The sequence below is a fragment of the Cryptotermes secundus genome, unplaced genomic scaffold, assembly GCF_002891405.2.
Source record: "Cryptotermes secundus unplaced genomic scaffold, Csec_1.0 scaffold209, whole genome shotgun sequence".
Lineage (NCBI taxonomy): Eukaryota > Metazoa > Arthropoda > Insecta > Blattodea > Kalotermitidae > Cryptotermes > Cryptotermes secundus.
This window is the reverse complement of record NW_019727789.1, coordinates 2,487,460-2,511,242: the sequence shown is the minus strand read 5'-3', so window position 1 is coordinate 2,511,242 and position 23,783 is coordinate 2,487,460. Positions and strand designations below refer to the sequence as shown.

The window sequence follows — 23,783 nt, the reverse complement described above, 5'->3', positions numbered from 1 at the left end:
TGTTCTGATCACTAACCACTGACTTCTGGGTCTGAGTGTATTCCTGTTTTCACGTGCTTGGTTGTCACTGACCACTGACTTCTGGGTCTGACTGTATTCCTGTCTTCACGTGCTTGGTTGTCACTGACCGCGGACTTCTGGGTCTGACTGTATTCCTGTCTTCACGTGCTTGGTTGTCACTGACCACGGACTTCTGGGTCTTACTGTATTTCTGTTTTCACGTGCTTGGTTGTCACTGACCACGGACTTCTGGGTCTCACTGTATTCCTGTCTTCACGTGCTTGGTTGTCACTGAACACTGACTTCTGGGTCTGACTGTATTCCTGTCTTCAAGTGCTTGGTTGTCTCAGATTTGAGACTTCCCTTTTCGTCGCCTCCTATGACTCGCAGGGTCACGGTGGAGGTATTCGACACCGCCTCCACACGGGTGAAAGCTGTAATGTCTGTAACTGTCGTTATGTAGCCTCCGCACCGACCACGCACGGAAAACACAGTCCTACTGTTGCATAAGGAAGACCACAGAGAAAACGAGTCACGTGATAGATACCTCGCCAGTCCGTTAGCGCGTTGATTGCTGCCTAGCAACGAACTATAAACATTCGTCCTATTGTTGAGGGCGCTTAAGCGTGGTGTTTATCGCGCCCTTGCCTAGGTATAAACGTTACAGTATTTTCCCTTGTTACAAATTTCACAGGTATTTAGCAGCTGTAGATGAGGAGTGTGAATACTTGAACGATTCAAAGAACTTTATTTTCGATATTTTACATCGAAATCCGCGGTTAGAAAGACGAAAAATTGACTTACAAAATAAAAAAGTAGGCTCAATAAAAAATATTAACGCCAATCTGACCATATTATATAATCTTAATACTGAGATCTATTTATATCGGTCATAAAATAGAAGGCAAGCATAGACAGGAAACATGGCTGCCCCTTTAAACGTATCCTCCTCTAGAAACGGCCTGAAAACACTACATTTCGTCACCTGGAGCTCCCCTCCTTAGTTGATCCAACTGTTGTTAGATGGCCACATCTGGCTCCCTCCCACGTCAATGTACATACGAGAAGCAGCCTCGATTCATAACCGCATCACAAGACAATAACACAGTTCCCGAAGCTCATTACTGAAGGGAACGTATTCAGTTTCTTCCTCAACAACTGTCTGACTCCGCATGACCTCTGCGACCTCAGTAATAACCTCTTGACCCGATTATCCTTGGCTGGCATTCCTCCACCGTCTGCACTTGCGATATAACTCATCATTACAAGCGTGGGACAACATAGCAACCCAAGGAATTTTATAACTTCTTTTAGCTGCATGTCACTTCTTATTATTTCAGACCTTAATACCTTATTAACTTCAGCTCCGATGGCATTTATGTAGTTACTGAATTTATTGCTATGAGCAGATGCCAGGATAATATTAAAACGGGTGTTAAATAGGTGGGGTGTCACAATGTGAAATACCGCAAGTAAGCAATGCACTTTCGGTGTCCATAAGGTGAGAAGTTTCTTGCTAGATGAGCGACTGTCAGCTTTGCAAGAGTAATTCTATACCATCGTCTTAGTTTTATACATAGTGTCCCACGAGGAAAGGTAAATATTCTGGGAGGTCATACTATCGATCATTCTAAGTAAGAGTGTATATGTACATATGTCCTATTCCGAACTGTTTCCGAGATAGAGCTATTTCACTGTGCAGTACACTATACACTGCACAGACCAGCAACACGCCGTGTCCTCACACGAGTTGCAGAGTGCATTGATGCTGACGGTGAAATTTTCGAAAATGTATTACACTACGTAAACTGTACCAACTTAGTCATTTGAACAATAAATACCGGTATTAGAAACAGTATGTAATATCTCTTATCAACAATTTTGGAACCGTACAAGGAAATAGCTCTATCTCAGAAACCGTTCTGAATAGGACACACATACACATACAATTTTACTTAGAATGACCGATACTATGATCTCCCACAATATTTACCTTTCCTCGTGCGACATCTGTATATACATGCATACACAAAAGATTATGAACAACTGTATTTTATGTAAGATTTGAGGTTTTCACGGCGGTGACTATGAAGAAAGCAGTGATTTGGCACCGTGTATATGTGGTGTTAACCGACGTTTCGGAGGAAAAGCTTCTACCGGTTCTCACGATCTCTTCGCTTGCGGGTTTCTTATATTTTTCCTTCTACCCTGAGGATGGAGGCGATACATTCCTCCGAAACGTCGGTTAACACCACATATACACGGTGCCAAATCCCAGAAGACTGCTTTCTTCAACTGTATTTTATGTCTTTCTTTCTACAAAGAACTGTTTTGGGGAAATTATAAAACTCGAAGACACAGTATGTGAGGGTACTAATCCGATTCTGGTAGCTCAGGGTAGGGTCCCAGAGACGCCACAGCTCAGTCAGTATAGTGACTAGGCTAGGGGTTGGATGACCGAAGAATCGGGCTTCGATTCTTGCCAGGCCAAGGGATTTTTCACTTCTGTATAATGTTATAATGTCCAGACCGGCTCTGGGGGCCATCCAGAGTACAATCCAATGGATACCGTAAAGCGGCAGTGGCGTGAAGCTGACCACTGACCTCCATCTTGGGCCGAGGTGAAGACCCCATGCTTAATGAAGGATCATGTTATGAACACGTGTAGGGTGTGGGGCATAGATCCATGCATTCTTAACCTCGGCGTTACATGGAAGTGAGAGGTCGGGTTCACACACAGATCCCAGTAGCGACTGGATAGAGGCCAGTACCGTTCTGGCCCCTGCCGGAAAGAAATCGAACCCCAATTCCTCGGTCGTTCTGCCCGCAGCTTTTTTTTTAATTCACTTAGTGGAGGGTGGAGTCCAACTTGGTCCACTCGGCACGGCGGTCACTGATTGGCTTATTCTAGCCTGCCCCTGGTGATTATGATGATGGAGAATTTGGTGGAATGAAGATTGGTAGGGGAAACCGAAGTACTCGGAGAAAACCTACCCCAGCGCCACTTTGTCCATCACAAATCCCACTTGACCAGACCCGGGGTCGAACCCGGGCCCCCGCGGTGGGAAGCCAGCGACTAACCGCTTGAGCTATGGGGCGGCCTTGCCCGCAGCTTAGTCACTATACTGACTGAGATATCCCTTACTTCTGTGCCAGCTATTAGTTGCAATCTCCTCCTCATGAGCTACGCACCTGACACAAGTAAAAAAAGTAAAGTTGTCCCTGTGCTAAACTAATTAAGCACTACGCCATGAAAATGTATGGGGGAGTGAGTATAGATCCACATTTTCTTGACCTCGGCACCAGTTGGAGGTGAGTGGTCAGCTTCACGCCCCGGCCGCTTTACCCCTGGTTCCCCTTGGATAGGAGGCTGGGTGGGCCCCAGAGCCGGTCTGGACGACGTGGAGAAGCGAAAATTCTTGGCCCTATCGGGACTCGAACTCCGATCTCTCGCTCGTCCAGCCCGTAGCCAGTCGCTATACCGACTGACGTACATAGAAAATGTTCAGATCAGAATCTTCCTTACTTAAAACACAGATCACCCTTGTCTCTTCTTCGAAAACAAACTTGCATGGGAAGCGGAGCTTCAAGATTTATATAATTCGGCAAAATTTCAAGTAACACTGATTTTTGCCAGACTGTTCACTGACTCGGATTCTTCATCATCATCATCATCATCATCATCATCATCATCACTGGCACGACAGCCCTTTGTGAGCCCTGGCCTTCCTCAGGATTGCTCGCCATTCTTCTCTATTCGATGCTACATTCCTCCAGTTCTTTACACCCAAAATTCTTATGTCCTGCCACATACATTCTTCCCATCTTAACCTTGGTCTTCCCACTCTCCTATTTCCTTCTGGTTTAGTATTAAGCATTTTCTTGATGGTTCTATTCTCGCTGGCACGTACTATGTGTCCAGCCCATTCAAGCCTCTTCACCTTTATAAATCCAATAATGTCTGGTTCATTAAATGGTTTGTATAGCTCATGGTTATACCTCTTCCTCCATATTCCATTTTCTTCACTGACTTGGATTATCTGTGTAAGATTTGAGGTTCTTACTGGGATACAGTGCCGTGTAGTCCGTTGAATGCCAACCGACGTTTCGGAGTAATATTTCGCCTCCATCTTCAGAGTCGAAGATTAAGTCAAGCAAGAAACCATCGTGAAGCAGCTAGCAAGCAGAGCAAGGGGGCTACATGTTCCTCCGAAACATCAGTTGACTTTCAACAGACTACACGGCGTTATACCCCAGAAGATATTACTGTCCGATTATCTAATTTCACATTGTTAAAATCATTACACTTCCAAACATAATTAACAATTTCTATATCTCTTTCTCGTTAAGAACTCTTCAACCTATCGTTCCGAAACATTTATTAGAAACCGCTCCAATGTCAAGATAGAGTTTATTGAATTCGTTCGGTCTGATTGTGTATCTGTAACAAAGGAAATTTTCACTGCGTGCGAGGAAATGGAAATATTCTTGTAGTTACTATAGGATTCTGACGATGGTGTATAACACACTGATATGTTGGGATTTTGGACTTTATCTATCGTCCCTAGTTTTTAAGATAACAAATAAAAACACGACGTTTCGGAAACTGGACCACTGGTCCAGATATTGAGGCTAGCTCTTTCTAAGGGACCCAACTGAATAGGTGTTTTCCTTCACCTGAGGACGGAAACAGATCCAGTTTCCGAAACGTCGTGTTTTTATTTGTTATCTTAAAAACCAGGACGATGGATAAAGTCCAAAATCCCAACATATCAGTGGGAAATATTCTTTTTTCACTGGTTTATTTCTTTTCAGTTCTGCCCTATTTTAAGTGTATGCACTCATTCCTATTCTGTGTAAGGCTTGAGGTTTTCATAGCGGTGACCATGAAGAACGGTGGCACCGTCTAGATCTTATGTGAACCGACGTATCGGAAGAACTTATCGCCTCCTTCTTCGGGGTAGAAAAATCCTCGAGCGAAGAACCAGTGGGAGCAGGTGGCTGGTTCCTCGCTTGCAGATTTTTCTACCCCCAAGAAGGAGGCGATACATTCCTTCGAAACGTCGGTTCACACAAACGCTACACGGCGCCACATCCCAGAAGATGGAATTCCTCTTTTCTGTTCCCTTGCCTTAATCGCATTTCGAGTCCCGGTAGGGTCAACAGTTTTGTTCTCCTTGTTGTCTAGACCGGCTCTGGGGCCCACCCAACTTCCTATTCCATGGGTATCGGGGGCTCCTTCCCCGGGGGTAAAGCGGCCGATGCGTGAAGCTGACCACTCACCTCAAACTTATGCCGAGGTGAAGAAAACGTGGATCTACACATCCACTCACCCATACTGCTTCATGGCGTGGTGCTTAATTAGTTAAGCACAGGGAGGCTTTACTAGATGCAGGAGAATGTTCAGTTTCACGCTCCGACCGCCCATACCCAGTAGATAGAAGAGCAGACCCTAAAGCCAGATGAGTATTAAAATGAACCTTAAATGAATAAATAGGTTGTGAAGAAATAGCGACTAGGTCACGGTCTAGACGACCGGGGAACCAAGGTTCAATTCCCGGCAGAAGTAGAAGATTTTCATCTTCTCCACAGCGTCCAAACCGGCTCTGGGGCCCATGGGTACCAGCGGCCTTTTCCCCGAAGGTGAAGCTGACCATTCACCTCCACCTAGTGCGGAGATTAAGAATGCGTGGAACTTCACCTCCACTCCCCCATAAGTTTTTATTATGCCATGCTTAATTAAGCACAGGGACAACTTTACTTCATTCCACCTTTATTTTCCAGTTTACATTGTGTTTCCCCGTTGTTCAGTCAGCTTAAGGCACCATCAAAGGCCGACCATTGTAATACAAGGACAAGACTGTTAAACACAGCGTCGACAGGTAACGGCACATCTGCCGAATCATATTGCATTTGCATTGGTACTACGTTTTTTTTAAGGTTAACAATGGGCAAACGAAAAGTATTTACCTAACCAGTAGCCATGAAATAAGGGCTCGTGTCCAAATTTCTCCAAAACTCTGGTTTGTATGTACCAAACTACGCGGAGTCACGTTTCAGATGACTAATCTCTGTTCTCACTACAGTGAGAATCTCAAACATCAAACAGTAGCATACCCAAATAACATTCGTGAATATGTTTCGAGTTGTGACTGCCTACTTCTATTCGGTTCAAGACACTTTACGTCTTCTATGCCCTGCACAGAAACGTAAATATTACTTACTTAATTACTCATGGCGCTGAGCCCTTCTGGAGGAGCCGCCAACTCTGCAGCTACTCAAGAATTTACCAGCATTTTATGGAACCCGAAGGTTCACTACCGTGTTCACAAGAGTCCTCCACTGGTCCCTATCCTGAGCCAGATCAATCCAATCAATACCATCCCATCCTATCTCTCTAAGATCCATTTTAATATTGTCCACCCACCTACGCCCTGTCTTCCCTGTGGTCTCTTTCCTTCTGGCTTTCCCACCAATACCCTATATGCATTACTCGTCTCCCCTATTCGTCCTACATGCCCCGCCCACCTCATCCTCCTTGATTTGATCATTCTAATTATACTTGGAGAAGAGTACAAGTTATGAAGCTCCACATTATGCAAAATATTAAAATGTATAAAAGTATAGTTTTCCTCTTGTTTTGTATGGATGTGAAACCTGACCTTCTACAGCAGGCATGTCAAACTCAACTTGTACAGAGGGCCACCTCAGCCCTACAAATAATAGCCCAAGGCTGCACATCAAAACAGAAATATACATTAGATTTTCATACAAGGAAATTTAATTCTATTTATTATTTAGGAATAATTTCAATATAATTACCTAAAGTCACATATCTTACAGTTTTAAAAAGCAAGGGAATGCCATTTCTGACAAGTATCAAACAACTTTTCAATATGTAAAAAGAGAGATTACACAAGAAATTATGTTAGAAATAGCAAAACATTGAATTCCCTGCAGCCTGCTAATTTATGTCTGCGTGAGACTTCTTGTCTTCTTGTCTGTTGGAAAACTGTCTTTACAAAAAATATTTCTATTAAAATTTTAATATTGATTTTAATATCAATTAGCTCTAAAAGTTGAGGGGCCGCACTTTGTGGCTATGGGGGCTGCATGTTTGACACGGCTGTTCTACAGTATGAGGGAAAGAACGCATCGAAGGCGTATGAAAACAGGGTGTTAACAATATTTGGGCCCAAGGGACAGGAAGTAAAAGAAGACTGGAGAAAGCCTCATAATGAAGATCTTCACAATTTATACTCTTCAGACATCATCAAGGTGATCAAGTAGTGGACGGTGTGATGATGTGTATTAGATTAATGTGGTTCAGGGCAGAAATAAATGGAAGGCTCTTGTGAACATGCAAATGAATTTTTGAGTTCCATAAAAGGTAATGAATTTGACGAGGTAAGCGACCGTTAGCTTCTTAAGGAGGACACTGCTATATTGAGTTTTTTTTTATTGATCTTTCTCATGAGGTGAGACTGAGTCCACTTGGTACTGCAGCAACTGTTTGCCCTATTTTACCAGCCCCAGATGATAGATGATGATGATGATGATGATGATGATGATGATGATGAATGTGGAGCAGTCGGTGGAATGAGAATTGACAGGGCAAACCGAAGTTCTCAGAGAAAACTTGCCCCAGTTCCACTATGTCCACCACAAATTCCACAAGACCTGACCCGGGTCGCCGCGGTGGGAAGCCAGCGACTAACCGTCTGAGCTATGGCGCGACCTACCTTCATTAAGTTACAGGACTGTACAAATAACCCTATTATTTTTTTATTGCTAGTGGGGTGGGACTAAGTCCCTTGTACTGCGGCCACTTCTGGCCTATTGTTCCAGCCCCAGATGATAGGTGAGGGTGATTGTGGAGCAATTGGTGGAATGAAGATTGGCAGGGGAAACCGAAGTACTCGGAGAAAACCTGCCCCAGCGCCACTTTGTCCACCACAAATCGCACTTGACCAGACCCGAGACAAATACCACTAAGTACGTTCCCAAAGAAAACGCTGGGAAACTCCACGTACAGTACGCTCTGCGACAGTGGGAACCTCTGATGTGATAATTTTGTGACGTCAATCTCAAACAAAGGAATTTTATCTGGAAACTTTATATTTACGAAGGAAGTGTTAGATTCTTTAAGGAACAGATGACCTGCCGCTCTTGTGTCCACAACACGGCCACGACTTGAGGAACTGAAGACAGGGCCTGCTGCAGATTCACGAGTTCTGCAATAAGGAAGGCAGTGGAATCGGTTTATTGATCCCTTTCTGGAAACGTGAACTATGAAAGCTGTCCACAGATTTCGTGGCCGCGCATTCCGGTTTGCGCGGTGCTTGGGGTCCAACACGTTCGGTGTGTAGGGAAAGTGTAATAGTGTTTGGGAGCAGCGAGAGGACATCGACCCCGAGCCGGGCTGACCGGCGGGCTACAACCGGGTGAACCAGAGATGAGGGCGTACCTCCGAGCTCTCTGTTCAATATCCCAACTCTCTGAAGAACTAAATTGGCCAAAATAATAACAGAATGTGTTCGTAAAGACCAGCTGTTGAATGCAGTTCCGAGTGGGGGGGGGGGATGCTGTTCTTCCTGAGAACCATGCGAAAATACATGAATACACTCTTGTGGGCAAAATAAAGGTTTCTAAATGTTACAGAAGATGATACACATAGTAACCACTAAGTTTTAAAGGGTTAACACCTTGATTTAACAAGGCACGGCCACCGTAATTAATTACCAATATTTTATACTATTGGGCTGGGTAGGCCTCAGAACCGGTCGGGATGACATGGTGAAGAGAAAATTTTTGTCCCTACCGAGACTCGAACTCCGACCTCTCAGTCGTCCAGCCCGTAGCCAATCGCTGTATCGACTGGGCTATATGGTGGAAAAGTAAGCCCCTACCACTTCCGGAATTCACACCCAGTCAGCCCGTCACTTTGACTTAGTTACATCGGCCAAAGCGGCCTCCGTAGTCTAGAGGTAACGTTCCCACCTCATGACTCGTAGTACGCGGGTTCAAATACCCGGCGGAGGTCGTCGAATTTTTAAGGGCGGAAAAATTCAGGGAACAAGTCCTCCGGGAGGGACTTTAAGCCGTGGGTCCCGTGTCGTAGCTTTACGGCACGTAAAAGAACCTCATATCTCCAAAGGAGGTCACTGAGCCAAATTAACGGACGTTTCCCGCCCAACAGCAGTCTCTAATACCTCTGGCAGATGGGGGAAGCATTATAGATACCTCTCAGCTAGTAGAGCCGGTCTCGCTGGCTGGGCGGGACTGATGATAAGGACTAGTACCGGTAGGATATAGAGACTGGTAGAAATCATAGAGGGAAGCACAATGGACCAATACAGGTCTCAGTGCATGGGGAAACCCACCCTCTCCAATAACTAACTAACTAGTTACATCGGCTGTCTCTAACACTGCCCTATGAAGGTAAGTGACGTACCACTTAATGCATTATGAATCTGTCTGGATGGCCGCTGGTGGTAAGCTCCGGCCGCTTCACTTCTAGAGAAAGTGCCTGCAGGAGAAGATTACTTGGGTCCAGAACTGATCTAGACAAAGAGACGAATGCAACCCCGGTACTGGAGTTCGCAATCCGTCCATTCCTTCTCCCACTCGCTGGTATTATGAACATCAGAAAACGTGCGCAGATACACACCCCGTTAGTATTCTTAGAAGGGAATTACGTCATTACCGACTTAACTAACTGCATGGAGTAGCTAGTTAACAGTCGCTCGGCAAGTACAAGTTATTCCTCAACTTTTACGAAAGCCGAAGTTTCAGTACTAAGTTCGTAAGAGCCCCTTTCAAGTTTCAGTTCCCCTATAACATTACGCAAATGCTGTCTTTTGCGCCTTTGAATATCGACGGTAATTTAAACCACGAATTGTATTAACCGGGTTCTAGGAATATTGTATAATATTTTGTAATATTTTTTCACATATTTATTATACATAATCTGCTATAAATGTATATGTTCAATAAGCACTGGCTCGTGAATGAGTTCTGCCCAGTGGCATATCTCATATATTCGTTTTTTATTCACTAAGACATCGTTTTAATTCTTGTATTGGAGTTTTACTGAGGCATATCTGGTAGAGGCAGGACGGTACATCTTTTCATTCTATGTGTATAGTTTCGCTATTGTCTAGTAGGTTCACTGCTGATGCATTTGTGTGGTTTTCTAATTTTCTTAAGTATTTAGAATTCCACGTTTTTATTTCACTGAGCACTGAGATCATTTGTAGATCTTCATGGATCCTGTGGTTGTTTCTGTACCAAGGTGCGTTCAGAATGGATCGGAGAGTCTTGGATTGAAAGCGCTGGAGGATTTCGATGTTGGAATTGGAGGCTGTCCCCAATAACTCAATTCTGTACGTCCATACGTGTATGAGTACTCCTCTGTATAGGAGTTATACGGAAGACACGAGAAACTTTATTACATTTCCTATTCAAAATAAATATTATGCAGATCACTATTTATCGGCTCTCCCAGACTACTTATTAAACGTATCCTTGGATATCCTTCATATCTGGAAGCCGCCACCTTCCTACGCTCCTCAGTTGACAAATGACTTAATTAACATGGGACAGGTCATTTATTAACTAATACAATTGTTTTTTGTAAAATACTTCAACCACAAGAAATTCCATTTCATAAAACAGTATTTTAGGATTTAAATATTCAGCTGTGAATATGAAACCAGCATTACATTGGCATAAGCAACATTAATTTATGATTGTTTTGGGTTTTAAAGCAGAGGAGTATAAAGGCCTACATTTCAACTTATACGTACTAATGAGATTTTGTACGTAAGTTAAAACAACACATTGTATAAACTATAGAAACAAAGTTACGAGACACCGTATGCTTCTGTTCTTTATATCACGCTCTGTGAACAAATGGGTCGGCAAAACAGCTCCCTACTCAGAAGCTAGAGAGAGAACTATACCATTCTACGTAAACTAAAGCATTACTGCAACAGTTCCACCGTTAGGTGTTTCATTAAAGCCTGAGTTAAGGTTGGCTTATTTACCGCTCTTGTGGATTTCTGGAAAGCAATATTATGTGTCCTGGGAGAAAGGTACCAACTGAATCCATCTTCAGAGGAGAAAAGAAAACCGCGTGGGGGAAACGAGGGTAAATATATTGTGGCGTACAAACCCGTTACTAAGCGGAGACTGTAAATAGCACCCCTTACTAGGTAACGACCGAAACACGCACGCAACAGTAGATGAACGGTGTTTTCTGTGGTTCGTGCCACGGCTGTTTGTGGGCAATGGCTCGGCAAACACGTTCCCGCTGCAAATGACACGAACGCAACAATAGAGTTACTGTTGGAAACGGCGTGTTTTCTATGTGGTCCGTGCAAAGATGTAACTAGGACAGTTGGATCAGTGAGTTCAGTTGTGAGTAGTATTAGCCAGCGCAACGGCATGAGCACAGAAGTTGAAGAATCTCCATTGTTGAGAGCTGTTACCAAGCAACGACTAGGGAAGACTATAAAAGACTGAGGCCTTGCGTGTGCTGTAGTGATTTGTAAAGTGTGTAGATCAGCGATAGCGCTGTAACTGCTTGTAGTTCCGAGTCGTGTGTGTGTGTGTGTGTGAGTGGTCACCGATCCAAACCCCGTCTATAGTCACTACATACAGGTGACAATAGCTACCACTTCAACAAAATTTCATCACATTTATCCCTCTGATGTTTGGTCCCCTTCTTTCAGGGCTCATATTGGTCGTTTCCGTTCTTTCTCTACATGCCTCCTCGTATTTCTGTGCGGCTAGGTACTCTACCCTGAAGATGGAAGTAGTAGATTGTTTCGAAACGCTGGCACCAAAGCTGAGAGAACCTCTAGGCCTTTGTCTCTGAATAATAAAACCGGTACTTACACGATTATCATTTATATTAATGGTTGAATTAATTTATACCATCATAAATATTCAGTTATTTCGTAGACTAACGAACGTAGTGACTTACAAGTCATGTATAATTTCATTCGTGATTCAGATTTCACGAAAATCTAGGTCTCATCGGTATTGTTATATTATTCCGATCTAGTGAACAAAAGTATAATCAACAGTATTCCTAATTTTTAACATGCAGACGCGGATTATGTTAAAAAGGAAAAGAGACAAACTATACAGACTTAACCTCGTTTTACGATGAGCGTCATGTGTCACTGTTTATTGTGTTCCGCTGAGAGCATGAGTCAGAGATATGTAAACTCCCTTACGAATATGGCACTAAGCCTTGACATGTGTGTTTCACAGATATAAATCTGAATTCAGCTTGGAGTCAGACGAACAAGAAATATAACTTCTTACTGTCGATTTCTCATACAGAGTCTTGCTTCAAAACATTTTCTCCTTACACACTGCCAGTAGATTACATGCTTTCATTCCGGTAGCATCTTGTACCTCAATAGTAATTAACACGTTTCGGAGGAACGTAATGCCTCCATCTTCAAGGTAAGTGAATAAGACAAGCAACAAACCAGCAAAATGCTAGCGGCAAGTAAAGCTCTACTTGGGTTTTGCTGGTTGCTTTCTTGGCTCTTCCTAGACCCTGAAGATGGAGGCAGCACATTTCTCCAAAACGTTCTTAAACGTCCACCCGACTACACGGCGTCACATCCCAGAATATAATGCTCTTCAAATTAAATAAATTCTATTGAGTTTCGTGTTCTTTCTCACACATTACAGAAAAAGTCACAACAGAGCAAAACGCCATAAAGACGTAGGGGGAGCGGAGGTACAGGTCCAGCATTCTTGGCGTCGGCAGTAGACAGAGGTGAGTGGTCAGATTCACGGCCCGGAAGCTTTACTCTTGGGGAAACAACCCCAGGTACCCATTGGATAGGAGGCTGAGTGGACCCAGAGTCGATCTGGACGCTATGGAGTAGAGAAAAATCTCTTTATCCTGCCGGAAATCGAACCCCGACACTTCAACCCGTCGCTATACCGTCTGAGATGTTGTCAGCAGTATTCCAGTGTAATTTCTTCTATAATTCAGACGTTTCTGAACTAATTTTTCTATGCCCCAAGCAAACTGTTTAGAAACCAGTGTAAGTTATGAGACCGGAAAAGGATATAAGTAAACATTCTTTGCTAGCTGTTAAAATTGGCACTGCACGACATAAACACGGGTCATGTGGCTGTGGTAACTCATTCTCCATACAAGTACCTCGTGTATTCAAGTGAGCGACGATAAACTAGAGGCGTTTTGGATGGTAGTAAAACAAGAAACAAGGCCGCGCCATAGCTCAAGCGGTTGGTCACTGGCTTCCCACCGCGGCGGCCCGGGTTCGATCCCGGGTCTGGTCAAGTAGGTTTTGTGGTGGACAAAGTGGCTCTAGGGCGGGTTTTCTCCGAGTACTTCGGTTTCCCCTGCCAATCTTCATTCCACCAAATTCTCCATCATCATAATCACCCGGGGCAGGTACAATAGACCAACCAGTGGCCGCCGTGCCGAGTAGACCCAGCTGGACTCCACCCCCCACTAAACGAAACGAAAACAATAAACATAGACTACAATACGATTAATGACCGATCAAGTTGATTTAGATGGTAATGCTTCTGAATTACAGGTGGTGTCCGTTTCCAATCTCGGTCGGGACTATCTGACGGAAGTTTTTCGTAGTTTGCCCACGTCACTCCGGGCAAATTCCGGAAAAGTACCTTCATTTCGCCATAACTGCTTCCTACCAAATCCCTTTCAATTCATCATTCACTTATCGATCCCACCATTCGACGCAACACACGTCGCTAAACTACAGAGTGCATTCATAACTGCTAAGCACGATCATGTGACCGAGGTTGTTTCTGTTGACCTTAGAAGGTGTGCTCCTAAGCTAAATGCGAGAGTTGATAGTTCAGCATCTCACGGCTTTCTGCAGCTCTAGCTTACCACGTCACTGATGTAGTTACGGATACTNGTATCAGTTCGTAGGTGGTGAACGCAGCTCTTCGTCCGAAAAATCCAAACCAATCTGGACATTTCGCAGTTCGCAAGTATACGCGCGTTCACGGACGAATAGTGCTGCTACCAATGGACGCACTCTAACCTGATGCAAGCTGTTAGGATCGTTCGTCCGTTTCCGTGCGTGTTCGGACGAACTCCTCATCGCAACTTTCCGCAGCTTTCCGCTTCCAGTGGACGAGAGGCCTAAAGACTGAATTCCTGCTGAGCAATATATAGAAGTTCAGTTCGCACCTCACAGGAAACACATAACGTCACCGTTACAGAGACCAGCCAATTCATTGTATTTAGGGAAACAGCAGCTGTTTGTTGTGAGGATCAAATCAAACTTATAAATACACTTTGTGGGCGTAATACAGATTATTGGTATGTTAAAGTGTGGTACATACAGTAACCATTGGGCTTTGAAAGTAAGTTCGAAAGGGAAAAAGAAACGAGATAGAAAATGTAAAAGAAGTAAAAAGAAGTAACGCACCGAAGAGGGACAAAATAGTAGGAGGTTGAAGAAAACTGCACAATGAGGAGCAGCTTCATAACTTGCAACCTTCGCGAAATATAATTAAAATTGTGAAGTATGAGAAGGCTAGGGCATGTAGCATGCATAGTAGAAAGTTGGAATGCATATGGGGTGTCGGCGGGAAAGCCAGAAGGAAAGAGACCACTAGCAAGATCTAGGCGTAGATAGGAGGATAATAGTAAGATGGATCTCAAAGAAACAGAATGGGGTGGTATGGACTGTATTCGTCTGGCTCAAGATAGGGACCATTGGAGGGTTCTTATGAACATGGCAATGAAAATTCGTGTTCCATAAAATGTTCAGAAATCCTTGAGTATCTTCTCAAAAGGACTCAGTTCTGTGCAGTTAGTTTGGTAACGGAGGGAAAATAAGTCATGGAAGGAAACAAAACTGAAGAAGAAATTAAGTAAGAAAAAAGTGAGAGAGAGAGACGAAGGATGGATGGAAGAACGAGATCACGCTATAGTTCAGGCGGTTAGTTGCTAGCTTCTCACCGCAGTGGCCTGGGTTCAATCTCAGATCAGTTCATATGGGGTTTGTGGCGGATAAATTTGCACTGGGGCATGATTTACCCGAGTACATCTGATTCCCCTGTCAATTTTCGTTCAATGAAATGCTCCATTTCTCTCGTCTGACCCGGGACTGGTACAAAGGGACCGTTTACCGCCCAACTACTATGAGATTCAGTCTCATCGCGCCCTACGAATAAAAATATAAGGTGGAAAGGAACCAAAGAAAATGTAAGATAGAAAGGAGGGAAACAAATAATCGGTAAAAGGTAAGAAACAAATGGAGTGAAATATTCTCGCGTGTATTGAAGAAATTTAAAATACTATGGTTATAATGTCAATGACGTGGTGTCTACGTCCTGCCTCACTCTCACTTCAAATACGCCATGAAGTCTTCCTTTCACCGCCCAGTTCCCTCCCAGTAACCTTGGACTGCCATCTCCAGAACTCCACCCAGTTTTTGACAACTCATTAAAATGTACTCTTCTTCAACTGAACTCTTTCAACTTCTGACAACTCAAATGTCCTTCTTTGTCCCATTATAACCTTTCGACACGGGCCACGCAGAAAATACAGCGTCTCCAAAGTTGAACAGGCTTGTTTACTGATCCGTTGCCTAGCAATGGACGTCATATTGTTGCGCGCGTACACTTCCGCGGGAATTTTACCTATTCATTGCCTAGCAATGGGTCTATACGTCATAATATGATGGGAATGAAATCGCCATACCGAAAATCGCATTCTTTTTTTCTGTATGGTTGTCTCCCCACATTATGGAGTACCCTCTGAGACGTTCTGTACAGCGAATAGGGAGTTGAAGAGGCATTCAAGCAATTAAAGAGGTTCACGTTTCAGACAGACACGCGTCTTACTTAAAGCATGCCAACCAACGGATGTTCCAGTTTTCTTCTGCCGGAGAAATTCACGAACAAATTGAGTTGCTACCTTGCAATTCGTTCCTCCATCTGCAAACATGCCAATCATTCGAGGCTGATCTACTTAACAGAATTGTTTCACGTTTGCTATCATTATTTTAAATCGCTCCCATCTCGTCACGTGGTACTCCGCTTCTACCGGTCAGTTAAATCATTGCAACTCGTAACATATTCATACATACTGTGATATGACGCCTGAAAGCCGCAATAGTGGAGGCAGAGCCAGGTGTCCATTGCTAGACAACGGTTCAGTAATCATGTTTCCACAGCAACGAATACGACTGAAGAAGCAATGCATTGCATTCAGAGTTACGTCGATTCCTAGACCGCGCCATAGCTCAAGCGGTTAGTCGCTGGCTTCCCACCGCGGCGGCCCGTGTTCGACCCCGGGTCTTGCCAAGTGAGATTTTTGGTGAACAAAATGGCGCTGTGGCGGGTTTTCACCGAGTACTTCGGTTTCCCCTGCCAATCTTCATTCCACCAAATTCTCCATCAACATAATCACCCTGGGCAGGCTACAATAGGCCAATCAGTGGCCGCTGTGCCGAGTGGACCCAGCTGGACTCCCCCCCTCCCCACTAAGAGAATTTTTAGGTCGATTCCTGGGCAACGCATATAGAAACGTTTCCGTTCACACGGCAACGAACCTCCAAAGAACAGTGACAGCGAAGAATGCGATAACTCTACTGTTAAAGGATGTTATCTCCATACGGTTCGACCAGAACCTACCTCAAAGAGAGAACTGACCAAGAGAATACAGAATAGAACAGAACACATACGAGTAAGACGACAGAAGACAAACAGAAATCAGAAGACTTTAAATTATGTGGTGTAGTTACAGTAACCTTTAGAGTGTTATCATTGTTCGTACTTACAAAGTGTTATAGTTACAGTACGACTGTGTTACAACTAATTGCAGTTCCACCTGGTGAATATACAATAAATCGATTTATCTAATCCGGAACCCATTAATTACTTGTCGCGTTACCTGGTTACTTGATAATATGTACATATATGCACGCGCTCAAATACATATCTTGTATAATCTGCGTTCATACATATATGCATACACATATTTCATCTTATCCTTTATACAGGGTGTTTCACGACTTTAGGGCATAACTGTAAGAGATGATTTCCTAGGTCTCTGTGATAAAAAAGTTCATATAAGCATGTGTCCGATTTTGGATGGTTACGGAGTTACGACCGTTTTAAACTCAGAATAGAAGGTAACGATTACCGACAATGAACGGAACAAAATAATAAACCAGCATAATACATGATACATTTAATGTATGAATGTAAAGTTAACTTCGTGAAATTACCTTTAATTTGAATTGATTGGTGCTTAAAGCTGATTATCGAAAATGCCACCGCCGGCCGCAACACAGGCTGCCGCTCGGGTAGCACGTAGCAGCTTCAGCTGGCTGTTTCTTGTGTGGTCAGCGGCGTCCAGAACGCGACCGAGCAAAGCATCTCGCGTTGCCACCTTCACATTGTAAACCAGTTCTTTCATCCATCCCCACACACAAGAATCCAGTGGGCTTAAGTCTGGAGACCTGGCTGGCACTTATTCGCGTACTCGTACGTGGACTGCGGTGTACCATACGAACAATGCCTTCTTCAGTGGCGCCTTCATTAACACCACGCTCGGCTGCAACACGAACGCCGTGAAGTCTACCGGTATTTCGCAATGCCTGGTAAACTCCAGTAAACACTCTCCGGTTCGGTATTCTACGGTTGGGAAACCGTTGCTGATATTCAGCTACGGCAAGAACTGAGTTACCGTCACAAAACCCGTACACATAAATCATATCTGCATACTCCTCAAATGAAAATGTAAATGGCATCGTGAACGTAACAGACGCACCGAGATGAGAACTGTTCTGAACACCAGTAGCTGCCACACTAGCCGTGGCCCGTCATACCAACCCACCACGCCTTAGGTACCTCTCAAATGTCGAGTTAATGAGAACGCTCTGTCTGTAGCTGGCTAAAAATATCGACCCGCCAGATGATAGACGCGGTTCACACGAGGGCGTGTATGGGAATGAAAAAACGGTCATAACTACGTAACCGTCCAAAATCGGACACATGTTTACGAGTATATGAACTTTTTTGATCACAAAGACCAAGGAAATCACCTCCTGCAGTTATGCCCTAAAGTCGTGAAACATCCTGTATAGCAATCGGCGTGTAACGCAGCCCGCATATTATTATTATTATTTTATTCTTAGTGGGGTGGGACTAAGTCCCTTGTACTGCGGTTACTACTGGTCTATTGTACCAGCCCCAGATGATAGGTGAGGGTGATTGTGTAGAAATTGGTGGAATGAAGACTGGCAGGGGAAACCGAAGTACTCGGAGAAAACGTGCCCCAGTACCACTTTGTCCACCATAAATCCCACATGACCTTACCGGGGCCGCCGCGGTGGGAAGCCAGCGACTAACCGCCTGAGCTATGACACGGCCCTAGCCCGCATTTGCTCTCTTACTAAAGGCACAATTGAGAGCCGTCAACACAATTGATCATAAAGCGATATTAAAATATTTACTATTCATGTTATTTCATTTTCATTCCATTATATGTTTCGATCTGCAAAGATCATCATCAGGTTCTTTGTAAATCGAAACTTATAAAAAGTAAAGCTATCCCTGTAGCAGGTCGTGAAGGCCCATAGGGTTGTGAGTCGTCGAGGCTACCACATTTTCTAGACAATCTGCTCACAGATGGCTGTGAGGTCAGCCTTACGCGCCGGCCGCTCTTTACCCCCAGGGCCATAGTGCGACTGGAAGGATTAGGTCAATTGAAAAACTCTATGGCCTCGTCGGGACTCGAATCTGCGACCCCCGGCTTGTAGCATAATGCCTCAACCAACTACGCTAACGCGTGCCCCCCCTCCTCTGGGGTAATGCGTCCGGGGCGTGAAGCTTCATCTCACCTACTAGCGCCGGGGTCAATAAAGGTGGAGCTGTACGTCCGTTCCCACATAAATCTTCATGGCGTGGTGTTTAATTAATGAAGCACAGGAACAATTTTACCTTTCATCGGCAAAGCGTGATAGAAATATTTTACCGCATTTCTTTTTTCGTTAATTATTTCCATGGCAGCTTCAGGTAGCGGCACGTCGAGCACAGCGCGTGATCCACATTCCCGTTTCTGCTCACGTGCATCAGACTGTTGCACTGCGTAATATATTACCACAGTCACATACCAAAACAAAACTCTTCTTTCGTAAGCCCGCCCCTCCAGTTCACATGGGAACAGTATGGTGTCACACTCGAGTGTGTTTTGTTCCGGTTTCCAGCACAGTGACGTCAGTAATCCGTTGTCAGCAATGGTTTTTAATATCCTCAGTTAATGAGGCCAAAATAGCGTGGCTAAATGACTGGAGTTTGATTCCCGGCAAATACACGTTCAGACTGGCCTCCAAGACCAGTCTCCTGTCTAATGAACAGTGTGGTTCTTTCTCCGGAAGTAAAGTGGGCCAAAACGTGAATGTCTATAGAGACACGTAGCTTTATCTCCACGTCTCCTTTTACACTTCGTATATCCTTTATCCTTTGCAACCTGTGTTACGGCATGCTACAGAGACAAAGAGGATCTCTAAGCGTCAGGTTTTATCTTATTCTCCATCGTTCTTAAGGTTCCTCTATGTTCAGGCCGTAAATGGCCTATAGTAAACAACTGTAAAAGTTGTAAAACAGTGCTGTGGTTTACATTTTCGTTCTTTTCACTGTTATATAACAATTACCAATAACTCAATGTTCTAATAATTTGTGACTAAGCAACTAACTCCACGGAGCCGAGCCCTTCTTGAGAAGCCGCCAGTCGCTCAGCTGCTCAAGAACTTCCCAGCATTTTATGGAACCCGAAGGTTCACTAGCGTGTTCACAAGAGTCCTCCACTGGTCCTTATCCTGAGCCAGATCAATCCAATCCATACCATCCCATCCTATCTCTCTAAGATCCATTTTAATATTTCCACCCACCTACGCCTTGGTCTTCCCTGTGGTCTCTTTCCTTCTTGCTTTCCCACCAATTCCCTATACGCATTAGTCGTCTCCCCCATTCGTGCTACATGCCCCGCCCACCTCATCCTCCTTGACTTGATCATTCTAATTATACTTGGAGAAGTGTACAAGTTATGAAGCTCCTCATTACGCAGTTTTCTCCAACCTCCTGTCACTTCATCTCTCTTCGGTCCAAATATTCTCCTCAGCACCCTGTTCTCAAACACCCTCAGTCTCTCTCACACACACAAACAAACACATTAAAGTGACATCCTACCCAGGTAGAAACCTTCAAAACAATGAGCAACCGTTTTTTCGCGAGGGGGGAGGCCCTTATTTTAGAGACATGACATACGCCAATGTCAACAAGATCTTTATCATCATAGGACAGAACAAACAAAAGGAATGACCGATGCTTCAACCAGGATTCAAAACATCAGCATCCGTAGTCTATAGTTTTTGTTGTTGTTTTTTTTCTAGTTTCTTGTGGTGGGGTGAGACTGAGTCCACTTGGTACGTAGGCCACTAATTCGCCTACTGTAGCAGCCCCGGATGATAGATGATGAGTGTGGAGCAGTCGATGGAATGAGAATTGGCAGGGGAAACCGAAGTGCCCCAGTGCCACTTTGTTCACCACAAATCCCACATGATCTGACGTGGCTCGAAACCGGTAAGCCGCCAGTCGTAAAGTAACTCTGACGTGTATCAGAGGACGGAATTAGACCATGACTGGGTTTGTCCTTGTACTGCGGGTAGTGCAGACAGTGATCTGCAGGCTCCCTTCAGCTGTTATTACATAACCGTTGGCGTTGTGCTATCTGGAAGTCCCTGAGTTTAGCCTCGTACTTAGCGAGATGAATCTCGTGCATCCTCTGTTATCATCATTACATTTATAATAACCATCGGCGAAGTTTGATGAAGATGTGTGGCCTCTGAGTTATCGGTGACAATGAATATTAACGTCGTAAGGCATTAAAGAATGACTGACGACGCATAAATTTGGGACGAAGGAACCTATCACGATCCCTTCAGGAGCTGGGATAGCTCAGTCGGTGTAGTGACTCGGCTCCGTGGCCTGTAGTCCTGAAGCGAACTATACCGACAGAGCGACCGCCGCTTGTCGGCTAAGTTAGTGCCAACTTTTGAGGATAGACGGTGTCGCGTGGTCAGCGTAACGAAACCCCACGGCCGTTAATTTCGGTTTTCTAGACCGGAGCCGCTACTTTTCCATTCAAGTAGCTCCTCAATTATCCTGACGAGGCTGAGTGGACCGCGTTCCAGACCCACTACTTCTAAGAAAATCTGGTAGCACCAGGAATCGAACCCGGGACCTCTGGATCTGTAGCCAGGAACTCTGACCACTAGACCACAAAGGCGGTCAAGTGACTTTGCTAGGGGCTGGAAAACCAAGGGTTCAGTTTCCAGCATGACAAAGAGACACTCTTCTTCAGAGCGTCCAGGCTGGCTCTGGAGTTCATCATGCACATTCGAATCCTGTGGCTACGGGGGGGGGACTTTTCTCCCATGGATGAAGTGGCTGGGGGCTCAAAGGGAGCACATCTGCATAGCGCGGTGGTTAATTAAGACGGGGTCTGTTTTGCGTCTTATCCATACCTTATTAAATATTCTATTCACAAATGTGTAACTCATTATTATGTTAAGAACGGCCGAACTCCATTATAACGTTCAGATTAATTCGCATAGTGGGGGGGGGGTGGAGTCCAGTTGGGTCCACTCGGCACGGCGGCCACTAATTGGCCTATTGTACCTGCCCCGGGTGATTATGATGATGGAGAATTTGGTGGAATGAAGATTGGCAGGGGAAACCGAAGTACTCGGAGAAAACCTACCCCAGCGCCACTTTGTCCACTACAAATCCCACTTGACCAGACCCGGGTTTGAACCCAGGCCGCCGCAGTGGTAAGCCAGCGACTAACCGCTTGAGCTATGGCGCGGCCTAACTTTCAGATTAAATACAAATTTGCCTAGCAACAGACGTCTTATGGTTCCGCGCGTATGTGTTTAGCAACCCGTGGCCTAGCAATGTGTGTTCATGTAACAATAAACCGATCCAGTCCAACATCGGTCAGAATGCACTGCGTTGAAAACTCGGCAGGACTGAACCGGTCTGCTGCTTCAGCCTGCATGTCCGCAGCAGGAAGCTCTCCTTGACCTTCGAGGTGCTTCACGCTCCGTGAAATGCAGGGAGAAGTGCCATCACTCCACTTCACTCGACTGATCGTGTCGGATACCCGCTGTATGTCTCCTGCTGCCATTCACTCAACCCACAGACTGCTAACGGCGTTAAGATAAAGTAAAGTTAAATCTATCCTTAATTAATGAAGCACCGCTCCATGAAGGCGTACGGTGGGAGTGCAAGTATAGCACCACATTCTTGACCTCGGCACTAAATGGGAGTGGTCAGCTTTACGACCCGGCCACTTTACGCCCTATGGCAGAGCCCCCGATACCCATTGGACAGGAGGCTGGGTAGGCCCCAGAGTCGGATTAAACACTGTGAAGAGAAAAATGTTTTGTCCCTGCCGGGAATCGAATCCCGGCCGTCCGGCCCGTAGACCGTTGGTATTCCGACTGAGCTATCCATGTTATGTAACTTATGTAATTGATGCTGATAATTTTTCAAATTATTTTATGCCTACTTTCTGGACATTATCCATCGTCATTTTTTATTTAAAACAAAGTTTAGGAAACTGGATTCTGTCTCTGTCCTCAGGTAAAAAGCACTAAATAGGCTTTTTACCTACCCAAATGATAAAGCTAGTCTCTTTCACAAACTCCGTGGCCTGTAGTCCGTAAGCGAAATATACCGACCTAGCGACCGCCGCTTGTCGGCGAAGTTAGTGCCAATTTTTGAGGATAGAGGGTGTCACGTGGTCAGCGCAACGGATCCCCACGGCTGTTAATGTCGGTTTTATAGACCTGAGCCGCTCTTTCCTTGAAATATCTCCTCAAGTATTCTCACGAGGCTGAGTGGATCCCGTTCCAGACCCACTAATTCTCAGAAAATCTGGCAGCGCCGGGAATCGAACCCGGGACCTCTGAATTTGTAGCCAGAAACTCTGACCACTAGACCATTCGTTCAACAGTTTCTGAGCTGAAACATGCATTCCTTCGATGCAAGTGGTTCCAACGGAAGGACAGCAATGTACTATGCATAGAGCGCCTGTTGATTTTAAATCCAGTTTCTTCCCTGCCCAGCCGGTGGTATGAACTCTGGGTACGTACACTGTCAGAGGTGAGGTTGAAGTACGTTCCAAAGCCGGTTTTCATTTATAAAAAATCTACTAATAAGTAAAGGAAGCCTTGGAGAGATCGGCTGACTAGCGAAGCTACGAGGATATTGCTATCTTTAAGCTGCGGGATCTATAAACTGCTGATACCAAAATCAAATTTACTTCATAAGTTAAATTGAGTTACGGAATAACTGTAACACCTTGTGCTTTTTCCCGCCTTGTGTATTTATAATAAAAAAGGATAAAAAGGTAAAGCTATCCCTGTAACAAGCCGTGAAGGCCCATAGAGTTGTAAGACGCCAAGGCTTCCACATTTTCTAGATAATCGACTCACAGATGGCGGTGAGGTTGTTATCGCCGGCCGCCCTTTAGCCCCCAAGAATATTCCTGGTACTCATTTCTGTTAGAGGCTGAGTCGACCCTAGGGCCATTTTTGTTTATATAGTATGCCACGTAATATCTACCCTACTGAGCAACATGGCTAAGGCGTAACGCTTCGGACTTGTATTCCAGGGATACCCGGTTCGAACCTCGACCGGGTCACCATCTATCCTGGTTCAGGTTT

At 44.7% G+C, this 23,783-nt stretch overlaps 2 protein-coding genes across 3 annotated transcripts in view; one reads left to right on the top strand and one right to left on the bottom strand.

Annotated features, from left to right (window-relative positions):
- Positions 1 to 12,737, top strand: part of LOC111864970 (arginine--tRNA ligase, cytoplasmic) — a 146,313-nt gene extending 133,576 nt beyond the window's left edge. Inside the window, exon 12 of the mRNA XM_023852627.2 lies at positions 12,715 to 12,737. The gene's annotated coding sequence lies outside the window, so the exon portion shown is untranslated. The remainder of the gene's footprint in view (positions 1 to 12,714) is intronic.
- Positions 1 to 23,783, bottom strand: part of LOC111864971 (guanine nucleotide exchange factor for Rab-3A) — a 119,041-nt gene that overhangs the window by 70,685 nt on the left and 24,573 nt on the right. The gene's annotated exons all lie outside the window — the stretch shown is intronic.